Source organism: Acomys minous, assembly GCF_964271855.1.
Source record: "Acomys minous genome assembly, chromosome: 6".
Taxonomy (NCBI): Eukaryota; Metazoa; Chordata; class Mammalia; order Rodentia; family Muridae; genus Acomys; species Acomys minous.
In genome coordinates this window covers 79,965,452-79,988,092 of record NC_140487.1, presented here as the reverse complement: position 1 = coordinate 79,988,092, position 22,641 = coordinate 79,965,452, and the positions used below count along the sequence as shown (strand labels likewise).

The following is a 22,641-nucleotide window of genomic DNA, read 5'->3' as shown; positions in this document are numbered from 1 at the left end:
CTCTGTGTGTATGTTCATGAGCCACTGCATGCATGTAAAGTTTAAGGAACAATCCTGGGAGTCCAGCCGGGCGTGGTGGCGCACACCTTCAATCCTAGTACTCTGGAGGCAGAGACAGGAGGGTCATTGTGAGTTCGAGGCCAGCCTGGTCTACAAAGTGAGTCCAGCGTAACCTATATAGAGAGAACCCTGTCTTGAAAAACAAACAAACAAACAAACAAACAACAACAACAACAAACAATGCCTGGGAGTCATTTTTCTTCTTCTTCCATGTGGGTCGACAGGATTGAACACAGATTATCAGGCGTGGCTACAAGTGCCTTTATTTACTTAGCCATCTTATAGGCAAATCATTCATAAATGTAAAAACAAATGCTTAAAATAGAAATCTCATCTTGTTTGTCTATCTTTTGTTTTTCTGCTGTGAGTCCTGGCGTCTTCTGTTGTGGGTGCTTCTAGAGAGGCTGAAGTCTGCTGCTTCCAGACGCCCTTTCAGTTTAGTATACAGTGACTGGCACCCCCTTTCTCGGCAGGGTCCCCTCTCTGCCTGAACCCCAGATCTTGTAAGAAGCATCACATAGCCCTCAGAGAACATTACAACCCCAACCATTTCCTTATAGAACCTGTTCAGCAAGCACCTGGGGATTCCTGGAAGCACCCCCACCCTATGCAAAGGAGATCCTAGCCTTCAGCAAATGACATTTAGTCATACCTAGCTGTTCTTCCCCCACCCATAGAATAATTAAGTACCATGTTTTCCTTCTTGTGATAGAACCCCATGTTACTGCATGTGAATGAGGTACTGTGCCACTGTATGTAGATTAAGTATCCTGACACTTCTAGCCTGAGTGAATCAGATACATTCACCCACAAACTCTGTCTGAACTTTATCATTTATTCTGGAGAAGAATCACTGCTGGATGCCCAGAGCTTGACTGCCAGTCAAGACTGTCAAGGTAGCAATGACAGATGTTCTGCATCTCACCGGATGGCCTTCCGCCTGGTCTCGGGATTCCACTTGCTTCCTCTGCCATGTTTAGCAGAGGCAGTTTACAGCTGCTTGTACCTCCAATTCCAGAGGAACAAGATGCCTCTGACCTCTGTGAATACTGGCAGTCATATGCATGCATGCACAGGCATGAAGCACCGACACACACAAATTTAAAAATAATCATAAAATAAAAAAAATCATAATCCCAGCACTTGGGAGGCAGAGGCAGGCAGATCGCTATGAGATTAAGGCCAGCCTGGTGTACAAAGCAAGTCCAGGACAGCCAAGGCTACACAGAGAGACCCTGTCTCAAACAACCAATAATAATAATAATAATAATAATAATAATAATAATAATAATAATAACAACAACAACAACAACAACAATAATAAAACATTCAAATAAGAAACAAGGAAAACCAAAAACAATAAAACAAAACATAATGGCTATAACCATAGTAGGATGGCTGGTCCACACTTGTGAAAAAATTAAGGCAAATCACAGAGTCACAGAGGAAAGAGTCTATGTGTACATGAGTGCATATGCTGGGGGATGGTCCTGCACACCGTTTGTTCAGATGCTGACGTCTGTGCCCTGAGGCCTGGTTGCGGTCTGGCCATGGGCTCTGTCACTTTTATGAAGAATTTCCTGTTTCAATGTTGTGTAAACAATGCTCCCCAATTATGCCTGATAATTAATAAAGAAGCTGAGCAGCCTGTAGCTGGACAACAGAGGACAGACGGTAGGACTTCCATTTCTAGTCTGGAGGTCTCAGAGAGAGGGGAGGGGAAGAGGAAGGAGTCATCAGAAGAGGCTCCATGAGGAGAGTTCAGCATAGGGACAGAGTTACAGCAGAAGGCCAAGGCAAGGCTAGCATGGCAAGGAGAAGGGCAGGTGTCTGGGAGGCCAGCATAATTGTGTTAGAATAGATGGATACCTGCCCAGGTCTAGAGCTTAAATCGTGTTAAATAAATCCAATAGGTCTCTGTGTCATTTATTTGAGAGTTAAGGTGGTATTAGAAAAGGCCCCAACTAAAACGGTCTTTCTTTCTTTCTTTCTTTCTTTTTTAAAAGATTTATTTATCTATTTATGATTGATACAGTGCTCTACCTACATGCAGGCCTGCCTGCTAGGAGAGGGCAGCAAATCACATTATAGATTGTAATGAGCCACCATGTGGTTGCTGGGAATTGAACTCAGGACCTCAGGAAGTGCAGTCAGTGCTCTTAACCTGTGTGCCATCTCTCTAGCCCCTAAAATGGTATTTCAACATGCAAAAGTACACTATCCTGTGACATGTTCATCTTTGGACTAAAGCATTGCGGACTGCCATAGCTGGAGATGTTGGTGGAGCATTCTAATCTTTGAAGGGCATCCTAATCTACCCAGAGAAGTACCAGACATTTGGGGTGACGACAGTGAGTGCTACAGAGATGTTGACTGACAGGGAGTGAGCTATGCATTTAAATACTACTGTGAAGAGAGATGGCACCATGGTTAAGATAACTTGTTCTTAGCCACGCAGTGGTAGTGTACACGTTTAATGCCAGCACTGGGAGGCAGAGGCAGGCGGATCTCTGAGTTAGAGGCCAGCCTAGTCTATACAGAGAGTTCCAGGACAGCCAAGGCTATATGAGAAACCCTGTCTCAAAAAACTTAAAAAAAAAAAAAAAGCACTTGTTCTTGCCCAGGGCCACTATTCAAGGCCAAGTTACCCACACAACTCCTCATAACTATCTGTAACTTTAGTTTTAACACTGTCTTCTGACCTCTGAGGGCATGCAGTACACAGACATACATGCAAGCAAAACACTCATACATAAAATAAATCTTTAAAAAAAAAGTAGCTAAGGTCCGGCTGAGGAGCTGGCTCAGCAATGGCAAGCCTGAGGACCTGACCTCAAGGCTCTGGAGCAGCACAGTGGCAGCAGGGCACTGAGCCCTAGAAGTTGGCTTCTCAGGCCCACATACAAGCTGTGGTCTGTGTGTGACTGAATGCAAAGACACATATAATAACATAGACAATAAATAATAATAGTAATAAGTAATATACAAAATAAATAAAATGTAATACAAATGTAATGCTGATGTGGGGCTGGGGAGAAGGCTCGGTGGCTAAGGGCACACAATGCTCTTCCAGAGGAATTGGCTATGTTTCCAGCACCTACGTGTCTGTGCATAACTGTCTGTAACTGCAGTTCCAGGATTTCAATATCCCTTCCGACCTCTGTGGGTGTCAGGCACATAGACATATACACGCAGGCAAAAATATTTATACATATAAAATAAAAATGAGTCAATCCTTAGAAGAGAAGCTAATATATTTTTTAGGCAACATAATGTTGTATGAAGGAAATTGTAAATATGAAAAAAGGGCTGGGTGTTGCTAAGTGGTGGAACATTTGATTATCATGCACAAGGTACTAGGTTCAATCCCAATACTCTCCCCCCTCCCCAACTCAGACACAAAACTCCAAACTACCAAAAGTAAATGTGTTAGAACTAATAAGTATGCTTAATGACATTGTAAGATCTAAATTAATATATAAAACCCCCACCTTCTGAGTAGGTGTGACTCCAAGTGAGCAAACCACTATGCTCAATTTGTCTGGCACTTTAAAAGAACTTAACCATGTATTTATTTATCACTGCTTTTAGCAATTCAACTTGTAGAAACTTTGCTGAGATGAAAAAAAACAAACTGTACGTCCACATAAAGGCTTGCATTGAAACACTTACAGCAGTATTACTCACTGCAACCCAGCTGTCAGGATGATAAGATGTCACCTAGCACTGACTAGGCACTCACCACAAAGCAGCCTCATAAGGGATGGAAAAAAACCAGAGCCCGTGAGATGGTGCGGCAGGTAGAGGGCACGTGTCACAAAGCCTGCAACCTAAGCTCAACCCTGGGAGCCACATGGCGGAAGGACAGAGTTGACCCTGAGTTGTCCTCTGTCCATCAGTGCACATCATGGCAAGCACACACACACACACACACACACACACACACACACACACACACACACACACTAAAATGGAAAGAAGGAGACACAAAAGACTATATACTTTATGAATCCACTTCTAGAACAGTTCTGGTAGGCAGGGCTAACAGTCAGCTCAGGGTTCCCCAGAGTTTAGGTGAGAGCAGAGATGGAAACAGAAAAGCAAGAGGGACTCGTTCTGCAGATGAAAATGTTCACAAGCTGAATTGCGGTGATGGCTGTATGTTCAGATAGTTACTGAAACTCAAAGCTACAGTTAACATGGGAAGATTGTTACCGGGAGTGTGACTCGGGTAGAGAGTATGCTTAGCATGTGAAAGCTCCCCTCCCCCCATGCCCAACCAAGATGTCTAAAAACAAAACTGACAGCCACTGTGTCTGCGGAGTACCTGCCTGGCTCACACCTCTAAGGACCTGCTTCTCCTTCAGGCCCACTCTCACACTCTGGGGAAGCCCAGGGGGAGACCCAGAGTGGGTGCACTGGCGAGCAGCTCTAACCTGCCAAGATCTTATTTCTCTAGGTGGAGGTTAATGGAGAAAAGCAGTGAACAGGAGCCCATTTAGAAAAACCATGTATAAAATGGTGAAGGTCTTAAATGTGTGGCGTAGGCATGCAGCAGTCTCTTTCTCTCCTCTTCCTCCTTTTTCTCTTCTCCCCCCATGTTCCCCAGCTCTCTCACTCCCTACGTATCCCCCTCATTTCCTTTCACCTCATATAATCCAGGTTGGCCTCAGACTCACCAGGTATTACTTAAGGATGACCTTGAACTTCCTACGTGGCTGCCTCCTCCTCCTACGTGCTGGGATTACAGGCCTGTACCACCACACTCAGTTTATGAAGTGCTGAAATGGTACTTAGAGGCTGATCGTGTGTGCTAGGCAGCGTCCCCACCCATTGAGCTACATTCCCATGACATTCATCACCCTCTTATCAAACATCCCGTGATCTTTACTATGGTAGATGTGGTAGTTACACAACCGTGAACACTCCTAAGTCCTTGTCGTTCGAAACTTCTTTTTTTTTTTTTTTTAAGATTTATTTATTTTTATATGCATTTATGTTTTGCCTGCATGTAAGTCTGCATGAGGGTAGAAGATCTCCTGAAGCCGGAGTTACAGATGGTTGTGAGCTGCCATGTGGGCTCTGGGAATTGAACCAGGATCCTCTGGAAGAGAGGCCAGAGCTCTAACCACTGAGCCATCCTCCAGCCCTGGAGCTTCTGTTCTTGTAGTATGAAGCCATCCACAGATGGATGGATAAATGATTGAGTGGATGGACAGATGGATGAATGGATGTAAAGGTGGATGGACTGATGAATGGAGAAATGTGTGGTGTATGAATGGACATACAGATAGACAGACAGACAGACAGATCATAATAGATGATAGATAAGACAAAGTACTAAGAAAAGAAATTCTCTGTAGAGTTAAAAGAGTGAAAACCCTCAGCCCGGCATGGTGGTGCACACCTTTAATTCCAGCACTCCAGAGGCAGAGGCAGAGGCAGGTGGATCGCTGTGAGTTCAAGGCAGCCTGGTCTACAAAGCAACTCCAGGACAGTGAGGGCTACACAGAGAAACCCTGTTTTGAAAAAACAAAAAAAGAAAAAAAGAAAAAGGAGAAAAAGAAGTCTCTCTCTTTCTCTCCCTCCCTCCCTCTCTCTCTCCCTCTCCCTCTCTTCCCAGAGCTACATAGAGAAGAAACCTTGTCTCAAAACAAAACAAAAAGTGATAGCAATGAATGACTAAACCACAAGATGGAGCTAGTCATGCAAAGACCAGCGAGAGGAGCATTTAGACTTTTTTTTTTTACCGGTCCTGCGCTCTTGAAATCCTCCTCCATGCATTCCCTCTTTGCAACACTTAAATTTTCAGGAACAATAAAATTCCCTCAACCATTTTAATTGTGTCTGAGCTTATTGACAAATTATAAGCCCAGTTAAATCCAGCTCTCCGGTTTACTACCCTTACACCTTTTGCAGCTGGTGATAGCTGGCAAACACATACAAGCAAGCACATGTGCCACAGACGAGAGAGAGAGAGAGAGAGAGAGAGAGAGAGAGAGAGAGAGAGAGAGAGAGAGAGAGAGACAGAGACAGAGACAGAGACAGAGACAGAGACAGAGACACACAGAGAGAGACAGAGACAGAGACAGAGACAGAGACAGACAGAGACAGAGACAGAGACAGACAGAGACAGAGACAGACAGAGACAGAGACAGAGAGACAGAGAAAGGGAGGAAGGGAGGGGTGGGCTGGGCTCACTTTAACTGTGTCACATCTGCATTGTTTCCAGGCTAATGTTCTGTGTTTCTCAAGTCTCTTCACTTTCTTACAAGTACAAGGAGTTTCATTTTTCTTTTCCCTATCCACTCCTTGGCTGATGACTACGCTGACTTTCCTCATTGAAAAACAAAAACTAGCTGGGCGGTGGTGGTGCGTGCCTTTAATCCCAGCAGCAGGCAGGCAGATCTCTGTGAGTTCAAGGCCAGCCTGGTTTACAGAACCAGTTCCAGGACAGCCATAGCAACACAGAGAGACCCTGTCTCAAAAACAGAACAAAACAAAACAAAAACAAGAAAAAACAACAAAAAGAAAAGAAAAGAAGAAAGAAAGAAAGAAAGAGAGAAAGAAAGACAAACAAAAACTAAGAAAAGAACTTCTGCTGGTTTGCTGCTCCCAGCCTGTATGCTGGTTTGCTGCTGTGAGCCTGTATGCTGTTTTGCTGTTCCCAGCCTGTATGCTGGTTTGCTGCCTCCAGCCTGTATGCTGTAATGCTGTTCCCAGCCTGTATGCTGTAATGCTGTTCCCAGCCTGTATGCTGTAATGCTGTTCCCAGCCTGTATGCTGTTTTGCTGCTCCCAGCCTGTATGCTGTTTTGCTGCTCCCAGCCTGTATGCTGGTTTGCTGCTCCCAGCCTGTATGCTGGTTTGCTGCTCCCAGCCTGTATGCTGGTTTGCTGCTCCCGGCCTGTATGCTGGTTTGCTGCTCCCGGCCTGTATGCTGGTTGGCTGCTGTGAGCCTGTACTCTGGTTTGCTGCTGTGAGCCTGTAGTCCCAGTGCTCCAGAGCTGGAGGTAGAAGGACTCCACCTGGGCCACAGAGCAGACCTTGTACAGACAAACAGATAATTTTGACTCGGTTTTGCCATGTCAATCCATACATGTTCGCCCACTTCTGTCCTGCCCCAGAACCAAAAAACCAGATTTTATCCTCCATAAAAACTCAAAACCCCAAACCAGCAAGTCCTGACCACACACCCCCCCCCCCAATCTCTCTCTCTCACACACACACACCAAGGTTTCCTCTATCAGATCATTTCCCTCAGTGTAATGACAATGCTGTTGTTCCAACCATTTAAAAACAAACAAGAGACATCTCTGGCTCTCCTCCCCTCATCCAGGACCATCTTATTTTCCTGTAACCGGTCCAGTCAATCCAGTGTCTGAGCTACCTCTTCTCATGTCTCTTTTGTTCTTTCTGGAGTTCCTTTCTCACTTGACCTGGGAGCTTGAATAAAATCAGCTTGGTGGGAGCCAGCATTCGGGAGGCAGAGGCAGGTGGATCGCTGTGAGTTTGACACCAGCCTGGTCTACAAAGTGAGTCTAGGACAGTCAAGGCTACACACGGAAACCCTGTCTCAAACCAAAAACCAAAAACCAAACCAAACAAAAAAACAAAAAATCAGCTTGGGTGATGCAAAGAGACTCTGTCTCAAAAAATATTTTTTCTTTCAGTTTATCTTGTGTGACACCATTGGCTGATACTGTCTTTTAACCACCTGCTACCAATAAAGTAAAACCTTCCTGTCAAGAAAAAGTAATGAAACAACTTAGCATTAGGGAAGAAGTGTCAGAGCACTCCTGAAGGCTAGCAAGTGCACCGGTATTCTAACAGTGAGCGAGTTTCTTCCATCCCTCCACCTACACATTTTCATCGTTTTCCATTTCCATCGCCCAGATTATTTCAGCAGGCTGTCTGAGTGAGTACCAGACAAACCTGCTCATCCATTAGGTAAAAGGCCAATGGGGCATACAAGGTTCTTTCATTTTATGCATTCTTGGCTCTGAAGTTAACAAAAAGTTAACAAAGAACTTCACCTAGGAAGCATTTAAAGAGTTGGAGGAAGAGACACTGCCAAACAAAACTCACGCATTTTAAGATGATGGTCATTGCCTGCTTGTGCTAATTTAAATGTATTTATAAAATTTTACTTATATTTACTTATTTGTGGGTGTATGCTAAATAGTAATATTCATTTGGGTGTGTGCACATGTATATAAGTGTGTGTGTGCCTGTGGAGGCCAGAGGTCGACACTGGGTATCTTCCTTTAGAATGCTCCACATTATCTTTTGAGACAATGTTTGTCCCTGAACCTGGAGCTCACACACACACACACACACACACACACACACACACACACACACACACACACCATCCACCCCTAAAGGCAAAGACTCACATTCATAGTTGTGTTTGGAGTTCTACTTGGGTGCTGGGGATGCGAACTCAGGTCTTCCTGGTTTTGAGGCAAATGTCAGCCATCTCCCCAGCCCTGTTTTCAGTAATTTTGTAGCTATTCTGTTTTATAAACAGCCTAGCCTGGAATTACATAAACTGACCTCAGGTAGCCTTGAAAAAGCCTGCCCATACATAGCTCTTGCTGACTTCCATGGGGGCCACAGAGACTCAGGGAAGTGACAGTAGCTCCATCCACAGGCAACGTGCAGATGAGGTAAATGTTTGACAACTGCCCCCATTCAGTAGTAAATAGAGGAAATCTCACTGGAAGTATAGATCACTGTTTAGGAAAGCACAAGCCACAACCTGTTAGTGTATTATGACATTATTTTGGCCAGTTGACCAATTTATGCATGTGTTATATGCATGTCTGTGCACATGTATGAACACCCATGTGTGCACATGTGGAGGCCAGAGAAGGACACTGGATATCTTCTGTCGCTCCCCACCTCAGTTGCCTGAGAGTTTCTCTGTGACCATGGAACTACACTTATTATGTCTGAAATCAACAAAACCTCAAAAAACTACACGTACGTCTTAGTCTGCTTCCTATTGCTAAGGACCACCACCAAAAACAACTTGGGGAGGAAAGAGTTTATTTAGCATACATGTCCTCAGCCATGGTCCATTGAGGGAAGCCAGAAACAAGAGTTGGTGCAGAGGCCATGGAGGAATGCTGCTTCCTGGCTTGCTTCTGTGGGCTTGCTCAGTTTACCTTCTTATATAGCCTAGGATGACCTACCCAGAAATGGCACCATCCACAGTGGATTTGGCCCTCCCACACCAATCATTAATCTAGGAAAATGCCCCAGCCTGAAACAGTGGTACACGCCTATAATCCCAGCATTCCTGGAAGCAGAGCCAGGCAGGTCTCTGTGAGTTTGAGGCCAGCCTGGTCTACAAAGCAAGTTCAGAACAGCCAAGGTTACACAGAGAAACCCTGTCTAGAAAAACCAAAAACCAACCAACCTAACAAACAAACAAACAAAACAAAACAAAAACAAAGCCCCACAAGGTTGCCTACAGGCCAGTCTTATGGAGGCAGTCTCTTCTTCTTGGATAACTCTATTTTGTGTCAAGTTGACAAACAAACATAACACACAGAAGTAAACAGATGGGCTGAGCATCTTGTACATTTAAGAGAGCTCTTGAAACTTAAAACCCTAATATTTCCAACACTTAAGACTCTAGAACGGTGCTCTTCTGGGTCTTCCATCATGAAAATGAGATGGCTCTGAACCACGTGATGCTTTTGTAGTCCTTTGAGTAGGCATCGATGTTCATTTCTGTTATTAGAAAACAACCACGATTTTTGATACCAATAATGGCTCCAGTGTGACTTTACTGGTGGTGGCACACCACAGTAAGAGCAGCTACAGTGCCATTCAAAATCTCCATGCCACAGCCCATGTGGGAAGAACATCCAGTTTGCCAATAACCCAGTACCTACACCACCTTCATTTGTCAAATATTCATAACGCGATTATTTGAGGATCAGATAGATAGGTGGCCATGAGCAGGAAGCCAGGAGAACAGCGGGCAGCAGAAAAGAGGAAATGGAGACCACACGGATAGGCCACCAGTGCGGCAGCAAGCAGGACCCATGACTGACTCCCCATCCAATGGGACTACAGGGTCCCTCTGGGTTCAGAGCGAGTGCCAGAGCAGAGCTCTCACTGCAAGTCACAAGCCACTTGGACCCATCTCTTCTGTCTACCTACGGTGCCCTAATCCAGCTGCCTCCCCAAGTGAAGTTGGAATAAACACATAAACTGGGCCAGAGGGTCTAGGTTAACAAAGCATTGTCCTACATCCCAAGAACATCTCCCATATTGTAACTTTTTGGTTGTTTGTTTGTTTTGTTGTTTTTGTTTTTTTGAGACAGGGTTTCTCTGTGTAGCCCTGGCTGTCCTGGACTTGCTTTGTAGACCAGACTGACTTCAGACTCACAGAGATCGGCCTACCTCTGCCTCTCTGAGGGCTGAGATTACAGGCATGGGCCACCCTGCACAGCTACAGTGTAATCTTTTAAAAAGTGGAATTAATAAGAAAATATCAGTCAAACCTGGTGGATCATGTCTACAGTCCCATAAAGTGTGAAGAGCACAAGTTCAAAGTCATCCTCAGGTACATCACAAACAAAAGCGGTTAAGTGCAGACTGGAGAGATGACTCAATGGCCTTAAAGCAGGCACTACTCTGGCAGACCACCCTATTCTAGTTCCCACATCTGGCTGCTGCAGCCTGTAACTTCAGATCCAGAGGATCTGATACATCTGACCCCCATGACACTTGCACTCACACACACACACACACACACACACACACACACACTCTCTCTCTCTCTCTCTCTCTCTCTCTCTCTCTCTCTCTCTCTCTCTCTCTAAAAAAACTTTAAAATGGTGAGTATAATCAAAATATATTATATACAAATAATTGAAAATGTCAAATGAGACCCATCATACATAGTTAATATGTAACAATAAAACTTTTTTTTAAAGATTTATTTGTTTTATTTATTGCATATGAGTGCTTTATCTGAAGAAGAGGGCATCAGATCACATTATAGATGGTTGTGAGCCACCATATGGTTGCTGGGATTGAACTCAGGAACTCTGGAAGAGCAGGCGGCGCTCTTAACCACTGAGCCATCTCTCCAGCCCCAATAAAACTTTTTAAAAATAGAAAATATCATCAACAAAAAAGAAAAAAAACCCAGAAAATATCAAAGTGTATTGTATGCACTCAGGATAAGACACAGTTTGCGAGACTTTGGTTTCAGTTGTGAAATATTAAACAATTAAAGCCACTTGTGCACTGATATTATAGTGACCAGGGCTGGGGAATGCACTGGTCACAGAGGACAGGCTGGGGTGTGGCTCAGAAGTAGAGCCATCTCTATCATGCTGAAAGTGCTGGGCTTGATCCCCAGCACAAAGGCGTGGAATGAGAAGGGAGGGAGGGGGAAAGAGAGAGATGGAGAGAGATCAGAGGACATTTGGAAACTTCCATCTGCGTTGTTCCTTGGCATTTGAAGAAGCCAAGGGGAATGTCAGGCCCTGTAGGGAGGAGCTGTCATCACCAATGCCAGGAAGAGCTTGGGGTTTGCCTGTAAACTAAATTGCCACACTAGAGCCATACGTTTTCCAAACCACCTTCCCAGAAGAGATTCCATTCGAGCTTCTTGTCCATCGAAGCAGAAAAGAGGAGGAATAGCATCCATCGCAGATTTCAGTGGTGTCTTGTGCATGTTTTAATGAAGGAAAAAATAAAACAATGATTTCTTTTTTTAAATTACTATTATTATTATTATTGCTATTAATGTTATTACTTGTAATTTTGTGTAGGAGAGTTTTGCCTGCACGTGTGTCTGAGCTCCATGCTCACCCTAGGACTGGAGCTATTGATGGTTACCATCCCAAGTTGCCTTTTTTTGAACATCTTTTTAGTAGGCTCGGGAAGAATCAGAGTTCAGAGGACAGGAACTGAGTGACCAGAACAGTATTTTCAACAGCCCAGCCTTGGGTTATGAAAATACCTTGCATAATTTATAACTCTGCCAAGTTTAGTTTGTTTTCTATTGCTGTGATAAACACCATGCCCAAAAGCAACTTGGAGAGGGAAAAGGCGATATGTTGACATTTGTTTGTTAAATTCTATTTTATTTGGGGGTATTGACACCTCTACCTCCCTTCCACCAATCCCTTAACCCTGAGATTAAGAAAGAATGTTAGTGGGGAGTGGGGGTGCAGACCCCTTTACTTCTCCTGGCTGCTTAGGGTCAAGTGGGTTCTTTGGAGGTGACACCAGTGTCCTTCAGCAAAGCAGCAAGCAGTCTCCTCCCAGCCACGGTGTTGAAACGTTTCTCTCCATCTGCCACGCTGCTCTCTGGTCTCTCCAAACTTCTGCAAGCCACGTACATGCCACCACTGCACACCACACTTTCTCTCTCCACGCTCTCTCTCCTATTTAGCATCCTCAGTGTCCTAGACCACACCCCCCCTCTCTGCCACAGGAGGCAGGCTGGCAAAGACCACGCCTCGCCAGAGACAATTATCAGCTGTGGACAAACTAAAACCCTAGACTAAAATCCCAACTTGGGATTAAAACAAAAACATATCTACATAACATACCTGAGTTTACAAAGAAACTAAGACTTCCCTTACAGGTATATTTTGTCTTACCAACTTGCCTATCATGAAGGGAGGCCAAAGCAGGACCTATAGCAGTGGCCAGGGCGGAGTGCTGCTTTCTGCCTTGCTCCTCAGTGTCTGCTCAGTTTGCTTTCTTATACCACCAGGGCCACTTTCCCAGGTATGGCACCGCTCACAGTGGTCTTGACCCTCCCACATCAACACCTGTATTAACGTAGAAAAATGCCTTACTGGTTTGCCTAAAGACCAATCTGATGGGGGATTATTTTCAACTGAGGTTCCCTCTTCTCAGCTGATCAGAGTCTGTGTCAAGTTGACAAACAGAAAAGCAAAGTCCCAACAGCAAAAGCCTAGCACACTGCCTTACATAAGCGAGACTCCCAAATTCACTTAGATTATAGAGATTAAACTACCTTTTTAAGGATAATTTCTGTCTTGAGAAACAAACACTTTAAGACGAAGAGGAAGAAACATAAAGACAGGTATGCATAGTTTTTCTTGCTCAGACTCTGTGCAGTCACAAACTCTTCATTTTTACACTTACTCATTTCCTCAGACAGGATCTCAAGTTACCCACGCTGGTCTCAAGCTCATTTTGTACTTGAGACTAACCTTCAACTCCCGGGTCTCTCGCTTCTGCCTCCCAAATGCTGGAATTACAGCTGTGGGCCGCCACCAGCCAATCACATACTTCTTGGGGAAGCTGAACCAATATGTGCATTATTAACTTGCCTGATTTCCCAGTAGACAAAGCCCAGTGTCTTGTCCATTGCTGACTTCCCCATGGTGAACAATGAGTAAATATTTGTTTAATAAAGTACTACTGACTTATGAGTTCTTTCAGAGCAAAGTCCTTATCTTCACTATGTTTGCTTCTTAGCACTTGACTCGGGGCTGGGGACAAGTTCCTTAGAAAACGGTTCTTGATTAAAGTGTTTTAATTAATTAACAACCAGAAGTGCTGCCTATTAACTATATTTCTCCAACAGGACTTCAAAGGTACAACTGGCATACTTTTCACAGGGTGAAGGCAACCTGCGGAGAAAAACCTTTAAAACCACAGAATCACACCAATTAGATTGAGTTTCAAAAGCAATTCTCTTCACTGGTATGGAAAGGCAACTTTTCACTTTTCAGAGAGGGAAACGCTTTGCACACTTTTCTAAAGCTTTGTTAGTGCATGGATAATAACAAGTCTAAATCCTAACTGTATCTTAGGTAGATCGCCACAAAGCAAGAAGCGGTGTTTGGGGGCTTTTTTTCTAGCCCATCTCTTTGTCTAGTCACTTGTACACGTCTTTCCAAGGTTACAGTATGAATGTCTTGAGGGCAGAACCTATTCTGGATTGTTTTATGTCACGGAACTTTTCACTAATAGTAACGGTGTTGGATTTTCTTCCTGTTTACTTGAGACGCAGACTTTCTGCTGCAATATTGCCCTGAGTAGCCTGGAACTTGAGCTCCTCTGGCCTCTGCTTCCCAGGGGCTGGGATTCTAGCACGAAGCACTCCTGGAGCATCCAGGATCAAGATCTAAACACCATGGTTGGTGCTTTCTAAGTATCTTTATTAAACTTCAATCCTAAAAATCATTTCTCGTTTAGGCTAGGGTAAAGAAGTGAAAACCACAGCCGATGAGCCATTAGCATACACAGTTAACAGATTATCAGAGCTGAACTCAGCACCAGCTTAGGGTGCTCTGATGGAGAAATGTCCTCATGGCCTCAGACCTCTGACCACCTGCCCCCCAAACCCCCGGTGGTGGCCCTGCTTGCGGAGGTTGAGGTAGTGCAGCCTGGCTGGAGAGAGTCTGTCACGGGAGGCAGGCTTTGAGATAAGAAGCCCCCAGCTATACCCAGTTTGCTCTCTCTGCTCGATTCTTGCTGATGATGTGAGCTGCATCTGCTGCCATGTCTGCTTATTGCTATGTCTCCCACCGTGATGGACTCTTGTCCCTCCAGAACCGCAGACCCAAATAAATTCCTGTATTTAAGTGTTTAATTTAGCCAGTGGCTGTGTAGTAATCTTGAGGACCAATGTTTGACCTTCAAGAGGATGCGCGAGTGCTCATGTATTGATGGCAAGAGACACGGATGCGTTTCCTATAATTACATTCTTGGAGTCCTCATTCATTTTCCCCCCTCTTCCGCTTTATAAAGGAACAGATGATTTAGTTATATAGCGAGGCTTCTTCCCACCTCAATGAGAGCTGTTGGTATTATAGCTAAGTTATGACTATTCCTGTTGTTATCTGGAGTTGCACATGGGGCCTTTAGCTATTATCTGTCCTATTCACAGACATGGATATACTCAGCTATGCAACGGCATCTTTCAGGCGCAGATACATATGATCTTGACCTTAACAATGCAAAACCCTCCTTGGAGCTGTACAGAGAACTGGATGAAGCATTTATTTCCCAATCGTTCGAAGCTGTAACTATGAACATCCATCTTTTAAAAAATATTTATTTATTTTTATTTTTTACATACACATTTATATTATTCCACATATATGCAATAAACCACCTATAGCAAGAATAACCATGACACAATCAGGAATTTTATAAATGTTACATTCTTAGTGTTAACATCCATCTTTTCAACATCCCCCTTTGGTCTGTTCACCACCAGCATTGGGAGCTAATTCACAGGACCCCAGATCTAGAGGATCTAGGAGTCAGGGTCCACATCAGGGGCAGGTGTCCCTAGCATTCACGAGGCCCTGCGTTCAGTTCCCACTTTCCAAGGAAAACATGGAGCCTATGATTTGACTCCAGGCACAACAAGATTAAATCGCAGCTCAAACTTCATCAAGCATTTGTAGTATGGTATATGAAAGCAAAACAGCAAGAGTTAGTGTAACTAATGTATCTATTTGAATCTGAAAGAATTCAGAGAAGGGGAGCCAAATATAGTAAAACCTAAGATGGCGGAAAGCAGTTAGTTAAAAAGCTGAGAGAACAAAGTATGTTTTGCTTGGATGTGTAACTGAAGGAGCCTGCCAAGAACGGTAGGCAAAGGGTGTGAGATCCATGAAAAGTCTCCCAAGTCCTTCCGGAAACGAGCAAGGATGCGATTGTGGGAGAAGTCGGCTTCAAGCCTCCCTTGGCTTTCATGGCAAGAAAATAGTGATGACTGTAGACACTTGTGGTCCTCAAAGCTTGTCCCCAGTAGCAGAAAATGCAGTCGTTGTCCTGAATACCGATGTTGAAAGGCACCATGAAATACATATTACAAGGACACAGTGGCACAAGGAGAGCTTTCAACTCTGTGGACACAGCAAACACTTCACAGCCAACATGTTGCCATGTTCAACGACAAGGCACGCTACCCAGGAACAGGGGAAGAGAACTTCACACACAGAGATCTGAGTCAAAACTCAAGAAAGGAGGTCAGAAAGAGGTCACAGTACTGAGGGTTAGCACTTCTGAGAGGTCTCCATCTCTAAGTTTTAGGCACATGAACGTTACAAAAGCTCAACTACAGCTGCACGTACATTATGCTCCCCTTAAGACGTCAAGTAAGCCTCGATCCAAACTGGGGTCTAATACGGTATTTGGTGAAGAGCTAGGCTGTGCTCGTCACCTGTAAGGTGCATCCTAGTCAACGCCATCGTCCACTTCTGCTTTCAATCCTAAGAGAGGCACTCAAAAGAGAAACAAAAGCGAAAGTTCCTGAAGGAAAACACACTTGTAACCTGAGCACCAAACTGTCACTGAGAGACCTGAACCGTGAACTCGGGACACCTATCACGTCCTTTGAATGTAAATTAACACGGTAGAACACGAATCCTCCCAGTGCTCCTCTGCAAGTGTCTTCTCAACCCTCCCTGGACCTCAACAGCCATTTATTTAAAATTTCTACCTCGATAAATTCAGTCGTGATGCACAAACCCCCCGCTCCCCCACCAAAAAAAATCCCCAAGCCCAAACCAAACCAAACAGCAAAGCCCGTACTGCCACAAACCACACCTAAACTGTGCGTCCTTCTTTTGGAAAGGGGAGCAGAAAGAACCTCTGAACTGGTCTGATTCTGCCTGCCCTGGCCACTGGCCACGCGGTGGTCGCAAGGACCGGCACTGGAGCAAACTATTTTACAACTTAGGAATGCAGCGGTTTTTGATTCTCTATTGAAAGGAACCTAGGGCCTCTGGAACCAGTCGAGGGCGAGCAGCCGGGTATCCAATAGAAGGATGGTGGAGCACACGGCCCGCATCCATGGACCCTGGCGGGAGGATGCTCCGATCGTCCCAGCCTCCAGCTCCCGGGTACGCAGAGGCGGGCGCGCACGCGCGTACACGAACCACGTCCTTTGCCGGGAGTTGTGTCTGGTCTCCCTTTTGTTTTTCTCTCTTCCCGGTCATAAGACCCGGAAGTTTTTTTTTTTTTCAATCTCGTCTCTCTCCCTTTTCCACCCCCCTCCCCAATCTATCACATGGCAGAGCTAGAATAAAAACAGAAAAATGGCGACGGTCACGTTGTGGAGAGCCTTGCTGCGTCATTAGATAATCCTCATGCAAATAGCGGGAAGAACAAAGGAAGGGGGGCCCGGGACCCCCGAGGGCGCAGGTGGGTGCGGGGCGCGCGCGTCCGCGGGGGCGGCGTCCGTGTGCGCGCTCAGGGTGCTGCGCTCTCAACCCCGGGGCTAGCGGCGCGCCCTGGCTGGCTCGTGGGGCGCGGAGAGCGGCTGTAGGCGCGCGCATGGCGCTCGCACCCGGGCCGGCCGGGTGCCCTGGATCCCCGAGACGGCGGCGGGGGCGGAGGCTGCGGCCGGACGCCCGTGGACGCACGGAGCCAGCTCGGGTAGGCGGCGGACCGCGCGGGGCGGCGGCGCGGCGGCGCGGGGCCGGGCCCAGAGCTGTGGCGCACTCGCTTTTCCCCACCCCCGCCCGGTTGCTGGGCGCTGGCGCGGTTCCCTCGCCGTCCCGCGGCCGCTGGAAATAGAGCCGGGATGTTGTTTACATGACGGATCCGGCGGGAGGAGTCTGCGAGGAGGAGGCGGAGAGAGGAAGAACGGAGTCCCCGCGGCGGCGGCAGCTGTGGGCAGGGGTGCAGGCGAGCCCCGCGCTGTCCCTGAAGCCCGGACACGGGAGACTAGGGTAGGCAGGCTGGGGAGCGGGCTGCGGGAAGGCTGTCACTGTGGGATTTGCGGTTTCTAGCCTGTCACGCAGACTCTAGGGGACCGGGAGGAGAGTGGAGAGAGGTTGGGAGAGCCTCGGTTTCCCCTCACGTTCGGGAACGCCCCCCCATCCCCACTTTTCCCCCTGCTTCTCCCTGGACTCACCTGTTTATTTCCACCGCTCAGAGCTCTGGTTTTGTTTGTTTGCTTGTTGGTTTTAAACGTGGGCTAGAGGGGCAGGGCTGCTATTATTATTATTATTAGCATTATTATTAGCAGTACTATTGGGGAGGCGAGGGGGTGTTGCTGTAACCGATGCTAGTCCAGGTCGGTAAGCAGGAGGGGGAGGGGACTTGGCGGAGACCCTGGCTCCTGGCCGCAGCTGACCCCACGGCTCCTCCCCGCCTTCCCGGTGAGGAATCCTTTCCCTTGGTCCGCGCAGCCAGCTGCCACCTTCTTGGAGAAAGACCACACCTATGCTTCTTCCCGCTTTGGAGGCGAGGTGAGCTAGGAAGCCAGACAGAGTCTTGTCCACCAGTGCTTGACCAGATCTCCACACCCCAGAATTGGCAAAAGGCGCTTCTTTTCACCTGCTGATAGCGTTTGGTACGTCAGCCCTCTAGCCCTGGAGAAGTTGCAGTTCACAGTTTACCTTAGAATTTGTCTCTTTCTTCACCCCGGTTCCCCACCACCAACAGTTTTAAGTTGAGGAAGAGCGGTACCCCATGCCCCCCAGTGAGTTTGGCTTTGTTTTGTGTTGTTGTTGTTGTTGTTGTGTGTGTTTTGTTTTAAATTCCACAGCGGGTCTTCCACTGAGACCTGCATTTCCCCAGTCTCATCTACTCTTCCGCTAAACTTAGCCCAGAACCAGGCCTAAAGCTTTTATTCCCTGTGGGCCGCACCCTGGCCCCTTGCCGTTCTCCAAAGCCAAATGCCTCAAGCAGAAGGCACACCCAGCCCCAAGTCTCTTCCAGGAGGGAGGGAAAGAGAAGGAATCGGCGCGGGTGGTGGTGGGATGGGGTGGGGGGAGCCCCTCGGGTTCTGGTTCCGAATACCCCTGTAGCAGTCCCCTCTCTGAGCCTCCTACACGTAATTCCTAAATTGTTCCTAACAGCTGTTTCTGCAGCTCCTTTTGCTCCTGGCCTTCTAGATGTTTGGAGGGAGTGGGTGGTGAAAGGTACTCGCCCCCCCCTTTCCTGAAATTTTCCCCCTCTATCTTGTCATTTATTATGTTTCTCATATAAAATATGCTAGTGTGATTGCCTGCTATTAGAATTCCTTTTCTTCCTAGCTAGTGACTGAGACTCTAGAGGGAGTGAGAGAACGAGGATGAAAAGGGAAAGTCATTTACCACCTAAGTGTCCTCAGAGAAGACCCTTCTGCGTCACCTACGTGTCCTCAGAGTTGCCAGAGAAGACCCTTCTTGAAAATGCCACCTCTCCCTTCCATGACATCACCACCTAAGCCCTTCCAACTTTAGCTTCGGAACAGGAAGGAGGCTCAAAATAGAACTACCTTAGGAATCCAGCTCCTTCACGGGATCAACTTTTAAATCAGCTGCTTGGGGAAACAAAATGCGAACTTGGACAGAGGGAAAGGAAAGAGGACGCTGTGGGCTTGGTAAATGCTTTTCCTGCGGTAGGCTGGCACACTGAGGCTAGTCAATGATAATTTGGTGTGGCGTTTGTGTATTGTTTTGTGTGTAAACAGAAGCACATTTCTGTATGTGTAAAGAGGAACTGGAGGATTCTGATCTCCCGTTCTATAGACCAGCCTAGTAGAGAAAAGCTAGGGAGGGGTACTTGTGGCAGCTGTTCTCTGTAAAGCGGGAGGCTTAGGGTAAACAATGATTGTAACTTTCACAGGATGACTAATGTCTTAGACAAAGAAGCCCCAGTGTCAAGGTTTCTCTCCTTTTTCTTAGAAATTAACTGTCTCTGTGTAACTGTCTCTGTCTGTCTGTCTGTCTGTCTGTCTCTCTCTCTCTCTCTCTCTCTCACTGTGTGTGTGTGTGTGTGTGTGTGTGTGTGTGTGTGTGTGTGTGTGTGTGTGTGTAGCCCTGGCTGTCCTGGAACTTACTCTGTAGACCAGCCTACCTTGGAACTCAGAGATGCACCCGTCTCTGCCTCCTGAGTGCTGGGATTAAAGGCATGCGCCACCGCACTTAGCTGGTATCTTTAATCTTAATGTGTGCATTATGCCCCTGAATTGAAATGTGCCTTTCTCCTTACTGAGCAGGTTTTTCAAAAACAGCTGCTTAGCAAAGTACTGTAGAAAAAGAAAATACTGGGGCACTTGGTATATACTGTAGCAAGACTTGCTGGTTAGGGGGGATAACATCTTTTATTCTGACTCGTTTGAAGGAATCCAAGTGCCTGACAGGACTAGCAACCCTAGGCATCAACCATCTAAAATACAGAGAGGCTGATGAGCTGAAGTTTTTAACTTATTTAATTTTTAAAGTCCATACTTGACTCAGGTATTGGAAACTTAAGTATGTGTGGGAACGTTAGCATATGTTTCTACTTTTTAAACAATATATACCGTGGGATGTAAGTACAGATTAAATATCTCTTGAAAATTCAGCACTGGAATCAAGATATGGTGTAAGTACAGTGTGGATTTTTGAAGACAGTATAGAAAAGAAAGGTTATTAATATGTCCCTTACTTGGTTTTAGATTAGATTTGTTTTGCTTGGGGTGGGGGATTCTCTTGGTGTTGGTTTTTTGTTTTGTTTTTGTTTGGCTTGGTTTTTCAAGACAGGGTTTCTCTGTGTAGTCTTGGCCGTCCTAGACTCGTTTTGTAGACCAGGCTGGCCTCTCTTTTGGTTTTTTAAGACATGGTTTCCCTGTGTAGCCCTGGATGCCCTGAAACATGCTCTGTAGATCAGGCTGGCTTATAACTCATGTAGATCCTCCTGCCTCTGCCTTCCACGTGCTTGGACTGAAGGTGTGCCCCACTAAGCCCAGCTAATTTTAATTTTTTTCAAATATGACTACAGAGAAGTTAACTTTGTAACTTTTGCGGTTCTTACTTTATCACCTTAGCTATATTCATGGATCTTTTGTGACCTGGCAGCTGGTCTATGCTATGCCTCTTTCTGATTGCTTTGGTCCACAGCATTCCATCTTATGGCCATGGGTTAATTACAAAGAGGTTCATCAACTATCTACTTTCTACTGCTGAGATGGATGTAAAGACTAGGGGACCCAACAACATCTGTCTCAGAGCTCTGAGAGGTTCTAAAGGGGCTAGCAGTAGCTCCTAGGAAATTTGGGGAAACTAACATATGGCCTAACAGCTGCTTGTTTGAAAGTCTCCTGGGAGTAACAGAATTGTATCAGAAAACACTAGGTGACAAGGTAGTACTTGTGACACATGTTGATAATGTTGCCAGCCTTCTGTTACCTTCATTTACTTTGTCTTTCCTTTTAACCTTATTTCTGCCCCTACTTTAGAACTCACAGGATTGGCTACTACTTATCCTCCCAAAACTATCCTACAGTTGTGGGGAGGGGGGCTGTCTAAAGAAATTCAGTAATGGCTCTGGGAAGGCATTAGTTTGTTTCTTGAGACAGGGTCTCGTTATGTATCCCTGGCTAGCCTGAAATTCACACATAAACCAGGCTGGGATCAAACTCAGAAATCAACCTGCCTTTACGTCCTGAGTGTGCTATCCTTATTTTATAAATGACAAGCTGTCCAATACGGTGCAAGAAAGCAATCAAGTATACAGTTTTGTTGATAACCAGAGAAACGAGCCAATATTTGCTGAACTTGTGGGCATGACTGATGAGTGCTGTGAAGGGACAGGAAAAGAACATCGTGTGACTTCAGAAGCAGTTCGCTGCTCCTACCTATACACAGTGCCAGGGTGTGCAGTTGTCCCCACTTAATGAGTGACATGTCACTGTGGCATGCCTTACTAGAAGAAATGTGTTCATTTCATAGGTGTAGGGATAGAAGTGAGAACAGTGGAGCCTGCTGAGAAATGGTGTGTGATTATATTTGTGGTCTAGCCAAAGGCTCTAGAATTGGAGATCAACATTACATCTTTTGTTTTGTTTTGTTTTGTCTTTTCTGTTTTGTTTTGTTTTTCCAGACAGGGTTTCTCTTTCTCTGTGTAGCCTTGGCTGTCCTGGACATTGTAGACCAGGCTGGCCTCGAACTCAAAGGGATCCACCTGCCTTGGCCTCCCGAGTGCTGGGATCCAAGGCACGGGCAAGCACACCTGGCTACAGCATTACATCTTTAGTATTATCTGCTCTACCTGTTCACTAGGGGAATTTCAAAACCTAAGACCCAACATTTCAAGTGCGGTGCTGCAGTAAATAGGACACTGGAGGCCAACAGAAAACCATGAGAATTTTTCAGGGATGCCTGTTGGTGGGTGATCATTCTGAAGTTAGATTTTTTGATAGGAGTGGTTTTGTTAGGTAGGCCAGGCCCCCCCCCTTAAACTCCAACTCTTCCTGCCATAACCTCCTAGTACTGGGATTACGCTCAACTACAATTAATCCTTTTTCTATTTGTAATGAGTAACTTTGTAAGAAACTCTTTGGTTAACTTTATTTTTACTGTTTGTTTTTCTCAAGTCTTATAAAAGGTTTGTTTTATTTTGTTTTTTAACCTTTATTTTTATTTTATGTGCATGGGTGTTTTGCCTGCATGCATATCTGTGTACCATGCCAGAAAAGAGCATTAGATTCCCTGGAACAGGAATTACAGACCATTGTGAGCTACCCTGTGTGTGCTGGGGAATGAGCCCAGGTCCTCTAGAAAAGCAACCAGTGCTCCTAACTACTTAGTCATCTCTCCAGGTAACCCCACCCCACCCCTATTTGTTAAGATGA

At 45.8% G+C, this 22,641-nt stretch overlaps 2 long non-coding RNA genes across 2 annotated transcripts in view; one reads left to right on the top strand and one right to left on the bottom strand.

The window, feature by feature from the left end:
* Nucleotides 1–11,011: 11,011 nt before the first annotated feature.
* On the bottom strand, nucleotides 11,012–13,441 carry LOC311599222. The gene is made up of 3 exons (XR_014779817.1): nucleotides 13,215–13,441; nucleotides 12,701–12,874; nucleotides 11,012–11,757 (listed from the first exon to the last, which is right to left on the bottom strand). It is a non-coding gene; the product is annotated as an uncharacterized lncRNA (long non-coding RNA).
* Nucleotides 13,442–15,078: 1,637 nt separating this feature from the next.
* The window catches only part of LOC311599386, a 15,617-nt gene continuing 8,054 nt past the window's right edge, over nucleotides 15,079–22,641 (top strand). Inside the window, exon 1 of the long non-coding RNA XR_014779878.1 lies at nucleotides 15,079–17,767. This is a non-coding gene — a long non-coding RNA (uncharacterized lncRNA). The remainder of the gene's footprint in view (nucleotides 17,768–22,641) is intronic.